General features: G+C 33.0%; 1 protein-coding gene across 1 annotated transcript in view; it reads left to right on the top strand.

Moving 5' to 3' along the window:
* LOC122514654 (homeobox protein aristaless-like) overlaps positions 1-14,266 on the top strand; it is a 68,157-nt gene that overhangs the window by 9,343 nt on the left and 44,548 nt on the right. The gene's annotated exons all lie outside the window — the stretch shown is intronic.

Raw genomic sequence — 14,266 nt, 5'->3', positions numbered from 1 at the left:
TGCAATTATACGAGAGAGAAAGCGAGAACACGAATATAGAACGTGTGCGTACAAAAATGTATCAACGAGTATACATTCGTAAACAAAAATAATTTTCTTTGTTTTTTAATTAAAAATTTACTCGAATAAAACGCACAAATAATCAATGTCATTTGATTATCATCATTTTTCCTAACACTAAACGAACTTTATTATATCGATCTCGTAAAAGATTCGTTCCAACCGTTTGATTCACTATCTCGTTTCTCGTATCAATAAAATCAAAAAACAAAAACAAATAAAAGAAGAAGATACAAGCAATCCTAATGCAACATCTGAAAGACTATAAAAACGATAAAACTAACATAAGTAATACCTAGTCGAGAATATGAGGAAACGACCAATGAGATTGAAGACTCGTGGCAATTCACACGTACTTGTTACGCTATGTTACTAGCATCGTTAAACACATTACTTTATGAAGTCGTAATCAGAAAGAAAAAAAAAGTCTACTCTTATCCAATCTTTAATCTAAAATCTTAATGAGAACTAGTGTTTGTAAAGTGAATGAATAATTTGATTATTATTTTTTTTTTCTATTCACTTCTATTTATATTTCTTTCCACAAAGATGACGTTAAAAATATTCCTTTGTGTATTTGCGTTCTTTAATATTGCTTGCATTATTGATTTAGTATTTTTTTTCATTGATCATTTATCAAACAAATGAAATGAATATATTTCTATTCGGAATAAGTCGTCCTTCGTGACTAGGATCGATTACTTATGCGAATAAATATAAGCGTGATTTAGATTTTTTTAATAAAACTCTCGTAAGATAAATTTTGTGAAGGGTATAAATCTTCGTACGGTTACTCCAAACGTCAGTCACGATTCTCCTCTCGCGATTAATACAGAAAGAAAGATGGAATATCATTAAACAGTTTTTTTTTTATTTTATACAAGGAAGAAATCAGGTAGAGCAAGATTGTTTCTTGCAATCTACCCAACAATTATACGCTCAAACGTGTATCAGTGTGTAGAAAATAATACTTTTTTTTTATTATATCCTTTTTTTTTTTTATTAAATCAACTTCGCACGTAAGAGAAAACGATCATTCAACGATTCCTCGAACCCGATCGATCGGTGATATCATCGAATGTATTAGAAAAGCATCGAAAGAAAGGTAAAATATAAAATAACAAAAAAATAGGATTGAGAATAGATGACCGTTGGATAACTATCTAAAGTAACATTTATCGACCAGTTTTATCCATGAAACGCACGGGACGTCTTCATCAAGGGAGTTAACCAATGGGGAGGCGAGTTTATGGGAAGAAAAAAGTAGACGACTCGTTTAGGTGGAGACAGGAAGAGAGATCGATCTATAGAACGTTTAAAGAAAGACATAGAGAAAGAGAGTGAGAGGTAGAAGGGGGCGGGCGGGAGGGTGGCGACGTTAAAAGGACGAAGAGAAAGAGAAAGAAAAGAAAAATTTAAACGGAGAGAGAAGAGAATGTTAGGAAAGAAGGAAGAAGGCAACTAAGAAGAACACAGGACGTGGCTGGAAAACACTTAATGCCACCTGTATAAAGTCAAGAAGATCTTCTCTCCCCCTTACCATGCCCCCTTCTGGTTCCCCCTACCGTCCCAACCCTCCTTTCTCTTTCTCCTTCTCGCCCAGCAGGGGGGAACAATTACCAGGACAAAACGTGGCCGACCTCAAAGTGGAAATCGATGATCTCGAAGAAGTGCCGCAGGTTGCTGTGCTGGTGTCTCTCTCTCTCTCTCACACTCACATCAGTTCTCGAGGGCCCAACCAACCAGCCAGCCAGCCAGCCAACCAGCCAGTCAGCCAGCACGTCGTAGAAATTCTAACGAGAAACGTTACTGTGACTTAAAGACGATTACAGGTCCAGTTTGACTTCTTTCTTTTCACTTTTCCGTCTTTCTTAGGATTTTTCCTATTATTTCTTTTTTTATATTCTGTCTTTTTTCTGTTTGTTTGTTTGTTTGTTTTTTTCCTCCTCTCACTTCCTCCCTTCTTTTCCCGTATTCGTCACCCTTTGCCATAGAGCAAACTAACTAACGGCATCGGATACGTGCAATTATTTTATCTCGACGCTTCTCGCGACAATCTCGAATTAACGATTCCTTCATTACGGCTGACCATGCTAGAATTTTTCTACTTACGGATAATTCAGTGCACTTTCGTAGCCTATTACGTTGAAACGTTTTATTTATTGATTTCGCATAGTCAGATATTTATTAAACGAGGATTTTCGTCCGTTCGTATTATTTAAGTAATTGAGACAAATTTGGAAAACGATGAATTTTATTATTATCATAGTTAAATTGTAAGTTAAAAAATTGGATAAAACAATTAATTCTCCGAGATTACAATCGTAACGTAAATAATTTCAATCAAATCAACTTCTTCCAATGAAACAATTCGATTTGATTTCTAATACATTTCGTTATGTTTTTTTTTCTTTTTTATTATAGGTATCATGATAAATTCATCAAGCACGAGGATAACACGATTGATTTTTTGTTGTTATTTTTTTTTTTGATTAATACACTACGGTACAATTCTTGGATGAGGTATTAATTAATAGAAACTAAAAGAAAAATATTTATAAAATTGTATAACAAAGGCGTAGAAGTTGTCTTAAATATGGAAGAATCTTGATAAACGAGAAATGAGTTATCAGAATGGTTGGACGAAAGGTTCTTGTTGCATCAATGGAAGTCCAGAGAATCCTCGAACCGTACTCGATCCCTTAACGGCGACCTATAAGGGATCGGCTTCGTTCAGATGAACGTTTACTTGATTCCACGAACTTTCCCATGTTTAGATCGAACACCTGTGTGGACTTTTATGGACGACTCTTTTCAGTCGAAGCGAAAGATAGAAATAGAGAGAGAGAGAGAGAGAGAGAGAGAGAGAGAGAGAGAGAGGATATATGAGAAAAAGAAGAAATCGTTTGGCGAGTGTCGCTGGCAATCGTGCATTAAGTGGTCCCCCTTTTCTAATCGGTCTCGCCATTCTGCCATAGTCGTAACCACATTAAATCTTTTGTTAACAATTTATGGGAAATATATGCTGTATATTCATACACCTATATGATATTTAAAATATATATATATTTGTGTGTACATGCATTTGTATATGTATATTTATTTTTTATTATATTTATCTAATTAAGATGCAACTGGATTCGGATGTAACATTTTCGTAACCCTTTTATATTTTATGAAAAAATTATTAAACTAGCTCTCTATCGAAGACCTATTTTTATTTATTTAATTTAATTCTATAAACATATGTATAATTGTTTTTTAAATATATTATTATTTATTATATTCGTATTATTATACTATTATTATAAATATTAATAGATATATATTTGTAATAATCCAATAGTCATATTTAATATATAAACTTGATATTTTTCATACGTTAATAACAGATCATAATAATTATAAGATTCCTATCTAATCAAACGTTGATTAATGATTTGTCCTGATACCAGTATTTTTCTATGTACAAACCTACCAATTTTCAAATTATCTAAACAGCTAATTACTTTCAAGATTATGCTAGAAAATATTATTTCCTTCAATCGAAGTATTATTAAAATAACTATTTACGATCAACGTATGAAACTGATAAAAATGTTATTTTTTTTTTTAAAAAAGGTATAGACGATTAAACGTTTGACGTTAATTTGATATAATTTGCGTTACAAAATCGCAATCATACTAACTATTTTATATTTCCTTAATACAAAAAACAACATCCAACTATGATTTCAAATGCAAATTTTATGCACGCAATTATCAAGAAACAATATCAAATGAAAGACACAAAAACACAAACGTACGCGGATCAAAGCATTAGATTAATGTTTTATTGCGCTAGGAAAATATTATGCTAATTAAATAACTTTGACGTAATCGAGTGAGTGCTTTTTGTCTGCCCGTTGGGAAAACCAATAAAACTTGAATAACAATCGAGACCTTGTTAAAAATGAAACTTACAATTAGTTTAACCAATAAGAACAAAAAGAATTCAGAATTACTTTTCGCATAATCGACAATACGTTGCAGAGTATCTCACTGAAAGCATCTTGGCGCTTCGTCAATTTCGAAGAACGACGATGCGTTTCAGAAGCACGACCGGTTTTATTCTCCATCTTTCTTTCTCTTTCTCTTTCTCTCTATCTTTCATTAATGTTCTTTCAGTTTCTTTCCGAAGTATATCCAACTCTGATTCTCTCGCGTGGCTCGTGTCGTTTCTCTCGTGGTGGTTACTTCGACGAGTTCTCTTTCAGAATTCGCTAATTACCCTTGTGACTCGGCGGCAATTAACGAACGCACGTTCAAATTTCTCCCAAGCAAACGGAGACAAGCAAACAAGATATCCCCCCCCTTCCGTGAACGTGATTGGTCCGAAAACGAAGATACACGGGATAGCAATTCGTCGAGAAGACGCATTCCCCTGTCTAATCCATTTAACATAAAACCCCAAACTCTCCACCTCAGTCCCCCACCCCACCCCCTTCCTCCCATCCTTCCCCATATCCTTTACTTTATATATTTCTATCTCTGTTTATCTCATATCTTGCTCGATCTACCACTCCTGTTCACGTTGTTCTTGTTCCTGTTCCTTCTGTTGCTATCTTTCTCTCTCTCTCTCCCCCTCTCGCCCTCTTTTTCTTATTATTTGTATTCTTACTTCTTTTCATTCCTTTTAGATTTTTTCATCCTCTTCATCGTCATTCCCCTCGTCATCGTTCCTTTCTTCTTCTGCTATGGAATCTGCTCGCGACGAGTCAATTCTCTGTAAGCAACGTTCCGACCAGGATGGACGACGATCAGAGAGCACTGTTCATTCGCCCTATAGGTGGCCTGCAAATTCTACGACCCATACCAAAAAAAACAAAAACAAAACAAAAACAAATAAAAGAATAGGAACAGAGTTACTTTATCTTCGGAGAAACTCTCGTTTAACTTCTTACAGTGAGAAATATTTTCTAGATATTTCTTTTTTGTTTTTTTTTCCTTTCTATATCATTTTTAATTGATCCAACACCCGATAAAGTTTCGATAAAGATCGTTCGATCGATCGATCGATCAAAACTCTTGCGAATTTATTTTTTTCCTTATCCGTTCGAATTATGTTATAATACTTTTTGTTTGTACACACGTGTACACACGTACGTGCGGTTATTTGTAAACTAAACTCGCGAGTGTGTTTATGAAGGTGGTTTAGTTTCTTTTTTTTCTTTTTTTTTTTTTTTAAAGAACGCTAATAACTACGCGCAAAACTTGAGAAGCGCATTTCCGACAATGTGCCAATTGTCGATAAGATTAAAACGTTTTTATATTTCATTAGGCTAAGATACGATACCTTAAGTAGCAACTAAGTTTCACCTAAATTGCTTCATTAAGTCTTCTTTATTCTGTTTTCCGTAAACATGCATTGCGCGACGTTTCTTTTACCTTTTTTTTTCTTTTTTGCGTGTTCTTCTCTCTCTTTTTCTTTATAATATATTATTTTTTCTTTTTTTCAAAGTCGTCCATTATGACAAAGAGAAACTATATTATACAAAACTAAAGATACGATAATGAATTACGCTTTAACAGCTTTCCTAGTTAGTTTGAAATATCATAAGTAAGTTATTATTACGAAGGAAAAAATTATTCGGTCTATTTTTAAATTAAATAAAGAGAAAAATTAATTGTAAAAAACAAAATATTAAAAGTAATATATAATTGTATATGAATAATTAATTATAAATTCTAAAACAAAGTTATACTCATATGGGGTCGCCAAAATTTACCGATGATTTTGATACACGAAAAACATATTTTTATACATATATTTATACAATAATACTTAACAATTTATTATCAACAAATGTTTTATATATTCCTCTATCCTCAAGGTCATCAAAAAATATTGAAAATACTCTGATAAGATTATAAAAACATTGAGCATTCTTGTAAAAAAAAAATTGTTATCTCATTCTCGCCTAGAATTTATGGTAAACGACATAATTAGAGAGCGGCACGATCGATTAGGAGTATCAAAATACAAAATCTGAAGATACGAAAAGCAAGGTACGAAAGCATGGAACGTAGTTCCTACGAAGATAAAATTTAAAGAACACTCGATTCTAATTCGAAGTATTGATCACGCGGTATTCCGTTTGTAATTTCGTTTTCACCATTATGTTATCCTTTTCTCTTTAGAACTGAAGAAGATTTTGTTGCAAGAGGATTCGATGATCGCGAATGTTCCTCTTTGAACCTACCGCTCCAACCAATCCAGAGAGTAAGAGAGAAAGAGAGAGAGAGAGAGAGAGAGAATCTTTTTCGATGCGATTAAGAAGAAGCGTCTTCTTGGAAGGACGCGTAACGCGTTGATACGAAAATTCGCCGAAATGCGTGCTCGGGAATGTCGAAGCGACATTTTTCTTCTTTCTCTTCGTTTATCTCTCCTCCATGCTTTCTTTTTTTTTTCTTCTTCTTTCTTCTTTCTTCCTTCTCTCTATTATGTATCAACATTTGTATCTTTTTCTTTATATTTTTTGTTTAACACGTGTACCACCACCGGGGGCTCAATATATGAACTTTTCATCATGCAAAGTGTACCCCAAGTAATTCACGTTAGATAATCTTTTAATTAATAATACAAGACTGATAAATATAACAAATAACGAATAAATCTAATTGTTGTGTCTGAATCAATATTAAACGCAATTTTGCAAAACAATATCGACGTTAATGCGTCAATCGAACAACGATTTCAATGATTAACGTGATTTTTATTTTCATAACTTCACTTCATTTTCATTATTTTCCATTAATTCATTATAATTGAATATAGAAAAATTCTTATCGAAATTTTAATTAATTCCTTTACTTCGTCGAATTAAATGATATAAATAATTTTCATTAATTTCATTATCGAATCTAATTGTAAGATAGAACCATATTAGGATTCAATTAGAAGTTGAGAAAGAAACGAAATAGGACTCGGAATGAATAAGATTTCTACGAATTTTCTCGGCCAGTTGTTGTTCGCTTTTCATTTCCGCGCGATTCTCGAGAATGATCGAAAAGGGATGTGAAATAGGTAGTAGGCTAAGGGGTCTCTCGATCGCAGAAAGCAATAATTTGGCTTAATTGGATCTGGCAGGAGCCGACACGAGCCGCATCCAAGCATCGACGGTGGCGGTCGCGTCGAAAAAAAGGCGCCATTCGTCGAAGAAGGATCGAAAGGGCGTCCGCACGCACTTACGTTCCCTACACTAATGCATTTACTTCTATAGGCTGACACTCGCTCGCTCACTCATCCACAGACACACACGCACAGACCCATTCTCAATAACACAAATACTCTAAAACATGTACAATGTGTCATCAACGATACACGAACCCGTACATACAAACGATACATTTATAAACATCCACACACACACACACACACTAATAATACATTTATATATTTATATACACGTATATATTTAGGTGCTTACACACCAAGGTGCTTGACCATATACGTGTAACTATTTACTTAAATGTATCAGTGTGTATCATCATTGGCCTAGAGTGGTCCCGTAGACTCCTCGGATTAATCGAGGACAAGGCAAGCACATTACCGCGCTCCTCAGATAGCCAAACCGAAACCACCATGAAACTCCAAGAAGAGACCGAGTTCTTCGGACCGTTAAAGGTGCTTTCAGAATGTCAAGAACGCGACCCATTCTGCGATAGATAAATACTTAGGTTTATACCTACGAGAACGGAGACATCTTCCCATCGTTCTTTTTATTACCACACCATGATCTAGAAAACAAATTACTATTTTTATTCTTTTAACGGCAATTAAATATTTTTATTCTTTTTTTGTTTTCAATTACAGAATGATACTACAATTCGATTTATTTATTCGTAAAATTTTGATAATTAATTAATGAATGAATTAAAAATCATTGGATTATTTTTCATTGTATTATTTGTTTATATAAAAATATTTGAATTTAATTTCGTCTGAAGGCACCTTTACAATCGGCCATTTAAGTGTATTTGTGCGCGTTTACGCGTGTCTCTTCTTACAATCGAAAGAATGAGAGAATGAGAGAAAGAGAGAGACGGAGAATAAATTGGTGGTACCATCGCCAAATCTGTGACGGGTTAATCCTCCCTGCTTCCTGGAAGCAAGAAAAAAGAACTTGCCCGCGGGAGTGGATGAAAGAAGAAAGGTAACTTCGAATGAACGAGGAGAGTTTAAAAGAACAGAAAAGAGACAAGGAATTGGAATTGGTGTGCTCTTAAGAATCTTCCTAACAAAATCAACGAATCAACTTTGATCTAATAGAAAATACAATCAAAATTCAATCAATTAAACAAATTATCTCAAATTACAAATTTATTCGAATATATTTACCATAATTAAACCATTTAGTATAACTACGTGATGTTAATTCATGTTAGATAAGAATTCATAATTAATAAAAATTATATACCTATATTCTCTTTCAATTTTCCATTGAAACAAACCATCCACCACGTTCATAATAATCAGACTCGTATATAAAATAAATCAGATGATGATAATAATAATAATAATAATAAATAAAAAATCTATTTATTCTCATCATTATATACTTACCTATAATTATTAAAAAAATACGATCACGAATGATAATTTGTCTCGACAAAATAAATTTCAAGACTGTTCGCAAATAATACGACCTTGAAGATGACCAAAAAGAAAGAAAGAAGAAGAAAAAAAAAGGAACAGAAAGACTCCCGGTTTCCTTTTATTTTTTTTCTTCTTTTTTTGTAATCATCTCTCTAATTCCTATTATCAAATTAATCTGGCCAGGTGAATAGAAGAGTCATCGTTGAAAGGTGGACCATGTGCATTGTAGCCGGTGCGTTTTAGTGTAAAAAAAAGAAAAAAAAAGAAAGGTAGGCACGATGATCCCAAAGACAAAGGATATCCTGCGTGGTGCACTTAACAGCAACGACGAAAACGACACAACACAACAACTACGACGAAGACAACGACGACTCACGGGCTAGCCTGACTAATTATTCTCGCTTGATGGTTTGAGAGTGCGGGTACCATAGGTAGGCAGCAAGCAAGCAAGCAAGCAAGCGAGCAAGCAAGCGAGCAAGCAAGCGAGCAGCAACAAAACAGCAGCACGTGGGGTCACAAACAGGAGGAGGATGTCGCCTCGATGCGCTCCGTGGCTTTTTGAAACGCGATTAAAGAGAGTACGCGAAGTGTTGGTGATGGTCGACCGAGGAAGAGTCACAGGGAGAGGTGAACGGGGGTTGACATACGAAGGGGAAACGGGAATGGAACGGGGGAGGAGGAAAAGGGTACGATATGGAGGGTGAGAGACCCGACGACGAACAGCCCATGTCGCAGTAAACGACGACTACGACGACGATGATGACGACAGCGATGATCGTTATCGAGGTCTCGCACTTCCCTCACATTTATCCTTCTTCCTGTTTCTTTCTTTCTTTCTTTTTCTTTTTTTTCTTTTTTGTTTTCTTCTTCCTTCTTTCTTTTTCTTTCCCCTATTCTTTTCTTTTTTTTCCTCATCTTTTTGTAACTTTTTCAACTATGTTGTCCAGTCCTGATGCGGGTTCATTTGAATTTCGTTAAACGGACTTGATATGAGTGGATAGATAAGTATATGTGTATAGCCAAAGTAAGGGGGTATGTAATTAAATATGTTTAAGTATAGTGATTGATACGTACGGTTGATAGATAGCAAAAATTTACGAGTATGGTTAATTGAGGAATTTTTGTGTTCTTCGAGGTAGATATGTTTGTGATACGTTAATGGAAGTTTATTATAGGTATTTTAAATAAAATGAAATATCAGAATGTATCTTTTCGTTCTCCGTAGTAATCCTACTATAAATACTACAAAATTTATTCCATTTAAATAAATACCAAGGATCCATTAATATGTCTATCAAATTTAATTAAGACTTCACATCGAGCAGATTAATAACTAAAAGTAAAAAACAATAAAAAAAGAACATCGAATTGAAAACATACAAAATCCTTTCTCGTCTATCGGAATAGGCAAAAAAAAAGTAATCGGAAAAAAACAAGGACGCGGTCGAGAAAAATAAAATCGCAGAGAAACAAAGTATAATACATCGGTTGATTAAAAATAGTTGAAATTAAAAATGTAACGTAAAAGGAGGATAAGAAAGGGAATAGTAATAAGAAGTTAAAAGTTAAAAGAATGTCAAGGGTGTTTTGTCGAGCTCTCGAAAATTGCTTCGCGCCAATGTCTACTTGGATCACACTAATGGACTTTAATTGGCGCGAGCCACCCCTTCCATTCCGGTCCCAACTGCTGCAATTGCTATTGCACTAGGCGAATGCTCGCATACCTACACTTCACTTTACTCTACCCTACTCTACCTTCTACCTGTACACATTTACTTATACATATACCCATATATATATGTGTATGTGTATGTGTAAGCACCGGTCTCTACGAACAGACCGTTCACACGAGACTCAACACGGTTTCCTTCAGTGTTCGCTCGTGACATCGACTTAAGATAAGTACGGTTACGGAAATTGAATAATAATTGCGAGTCTCTTCGTTCAATTCTCTCCTCGTCGTCTCCTTTTTGTGTTTCTTCTTATTTTTTTCTTTTTTCTTCTTTCATTTAACTTCTCTTTAAAGTCCCACCTACGTAGTTCTGGGCCTGTATGTTGCAGTTGTGCACCGTCGGAAAGGGAAAAGCCTAATAACTCTGTGCACGCCTTACCTGGAATGCTCTTCTGGCCTATCCGACGATCTCCTTAATTAGAATTCCCCGTTGCAAAGGTAAAACAATAGATGCTTAGACGACTACTACTAAATTCCCAACCTATGACCTTCGGATTTTTAACATAAAGTGACGATTTTGTTCAGGTTTAAGATGCTTATAATAGGTGAGATTAGCAAACTTATGTTAATTTAATTTTTATCAGTAATAAATGAAATATTAATAGAGCGACGTTTAGGGATTATCGGTTAATCTTTGAATTAATAGGATGACAATTTTTTCTTTCCTTTTTTAACCTTGAGAAATGTTCTAAATATTTTAGAAAATAAAAGTAATATACGAATGGAATTAAACAAAAAAATATTTAAAAATCAACCGATTTGGATAACAAAATTGTTACAGTTAACGTTAAAAATTGAACTTTTAAATGGAAATATGATAGATCAGTACTTCGAATTAATCGGACAATGAAATAATTCGTTCCAATTCAATATATCGAAGTTATGTTGAAAAATAAAAAATAAATAGTGACGTGTGCTAATATAACTGATCAAATAAAAAGATAAAAAAATAAAAAGATAATCATTTAAGATAGAAATAAATTCAATAATATTATAAAACCGGTAGAGAAACAGCAAACTGTTCTGACTTTCTCGATATATTTCGATCGAGTTTCTAAAGCGCGATAGTGCGTAACATGAAGGCGGTCTTACCTAGGATGTTATTTTCTCAATCGTCAATTCCTGTATTTTCTTAGTAGAGTCTCTCTAATAAGAATACAAAGTCTCTTATTAAAGACACGTGCTTAATAAACCATTTGCTATCAAGAAAGAGAAATAGAGAGAAAGAGAGAAAGAGAGAGAGAGAGAGAGAATTAATATTTTCTAAGAAATTCTAAGTTTCTCTAAAAGAACATAATTTTTTGTTTGTTCGATAAATAATTACATCTAATGAAAGTTGATTTACTTTTTGTAATTGAATCGTGTCAACAAGATAATAAACATCGTCTTATATGTATCATAATTAAACGATTATTGTACAACGTGTTTGTATGATCAAATGATTACCTTGAAACTCGTAATCTATTTTTCTCAATAATCGCATTTTTTTTATTAGTTCTATAAATACGTCTAAGAAAATTAATTTTTTTCTTTAATTGAATCCTGTCAACAAAATAAATATCGTCTCGTGTATACTTTAATTAAACGACTATTGTACAACGTGTTTGTACGATCAAATGATTACCTTGAAACTCGTAATCTATTTTTCTCAATAATCATATTTTTTTATTAGTTCTATAAATGCATCTAAGAAAATGAATTTTTTGTTTTAATTGAATCATGTTAACAAAATAAATATTGTCTCATGTATACCTTAATTAAATGACTATTGTACAACGTGTTTGTACGATCAAATGATTACCTTGAAACTCGTAATCTATTTTTCTTAATAATCATATTTTTTTATTAGTTCTATAAATGCATCTAAGAAAAGAAATTTTTTGTTTTAATTGAATCATATTAACAAAATAAATATTGTCTCATGTATACCTTAATTAAATGACTATTGTACAACGCGTCTGTGCAATTAAATAATTACCTTGGAATAATTACCTTGAAATAATTACCTTGAATAACCATATCATATTTTTCTTCGATGCAATAAACAGTTGGATCGAATGGAAGATGAATTTTTTGTCACCATATCTTTTTATCAATTCGCATGAAACGGAATTAGATCGTAGTATTTATTTAAAGTTATATTCAATCGAGAAATAACCTGTGTCTACAAAAAACTGTGCGTGGCAATTAGAAAGAAGAAGAAGGAAAGAAAAAAAGTGAGGAAAATAAAATGTAAATTAAAAGAAAAAATATATGGGAAGAGTGAAGGAATAAGGGAAGGGTAGGGGAAGGGGTTGTAAAGAAAAAAAGAAAAAAATTCACTTTACGTAATAAACTGGATTGAAAGTCGTCTGCAAGCAATACTAGATCCCAAGATGTGTATGAGAGAACTCGTTATTCGCTCGGCGATTTATGGAACTGTTAATTAATTGTACATCGATGTATATGAGCGCGACTGTGATCTCTCGTCTGAAGCAATTAAAAGGTCGCATGTATATAAGTTGATACATGTTAAAACCGATCGAGCATGATTTACGTGTCGTCGCGAATACGTCATCTCGAGAAATCGATTTTCCTTCGATATCGATTCATCGATTCGAAAACGAGCGAGTACACTTAAAGATCGTATTCCATTTGAAAAAGAAAAAAATTCATTAATTGAAAAAAAAAGAAATAATAATAATATACTCGTCTGTTAATAACTCTTCATAGATGAAATAAATTGATGTTAATTGTATATACATACATGAAAAAATCTTGATACATTCGAATCTTAGTAAAAAATGTTAATGACAAAATTTTCAATTATTTAAATTACGTCCATTCGTCGATATTATTTCTTTTCTTAATTATTGATTTCAATAATTATCAGCTATAGCATAATAATTTTTCAAGATACAACAAAATTGCGCAGTATAATTTTAATTATTTCTAGAAAATATTTAATATACTTAAATTAAATTCTTTTTTTGTCAATATTTTATCCATCCAAATTTATTGAAATTACATCTAACATCCTAAAAAAAGAAAAGAAGAGAGAAGAAAATTCGTTATCAGCGTAATCTAAAAGTTGATTCCCCTCGAATGATCGAGAAGGAAGGCTTTAATAACATTTACGAGTTCAACGATCGATTCATTTATTCCTGGTTTAAACTCGACCATTAGATTATCTTAAACGGTGCTCGTAAGTCTTGTCGATCGAACGAATACGTGATTAGAGAAGGGGAGAAATAAAAGTTGGCTTAAGGTACTTAAATACTTAACCTAACCAACGTCCAACCTAAGTGTACAACATCTCTACAGAGATAGAGGTAGGTAGAATTAACAGCGGGAGGGTGTATTAATGAATACTTAATTTAAACCATCGGGAATCGATGTGATGCAATTCAATTTAGAAAATCGATAAAGGAAATATTATTTTCAAATATGCCTGGGATACGGGTACGCGAAACTCGAAAAATTCTTTCTACGATTTCTCTTTTATCCTATCGATAAAAAAAAAATCAAATAAAAATAAAAACTGGTGTGTGTACTTATGCACTCACGTAAGAAGTTATACTTCTTTGCCGTACCGAAACGAATATAATCTCCATAACCTCAAAAATAACTTCAAAAATAAACTTCAAAGAAAAAAAATAACTTAAAAAAAAATAATTATTATTATATATATATATAAGAAAGAATAAAAAAAGAAAAAGAAAATATCAAAATATAGATATCAGTCAACATTAAATATAAGAGAGATATATCGAATTACTTCATGCGGCCATGGCGCTGTGATAGCATTAGTTCCCGCTCTTGAGAACAAAAAAAAGAGGAAGAAGAAGAAGAGAAGA

Source organism: Polistes fuscatus, unplaced genomic scaffold (assembly GCF_010416935.1).
Source record: "Polistes fuscatus isolate 324 unplaced genomic scaffold, CU_Pfus_HIC Scaffold15, whole genome shotgun sequence".
NCBI classification, from domain to species: domain Eukaryota; kingdom Metazoa; phylum Arthropoda; class Insecta; order Hymenoptera; family Vespidae; genus Polistes; species Polistes fuscatus.
The sequence above is the reverse complement of the archived record's forward strand: the minus strand, read 5'-3'. Positions and strand labels throughout refer to the sequence as shown.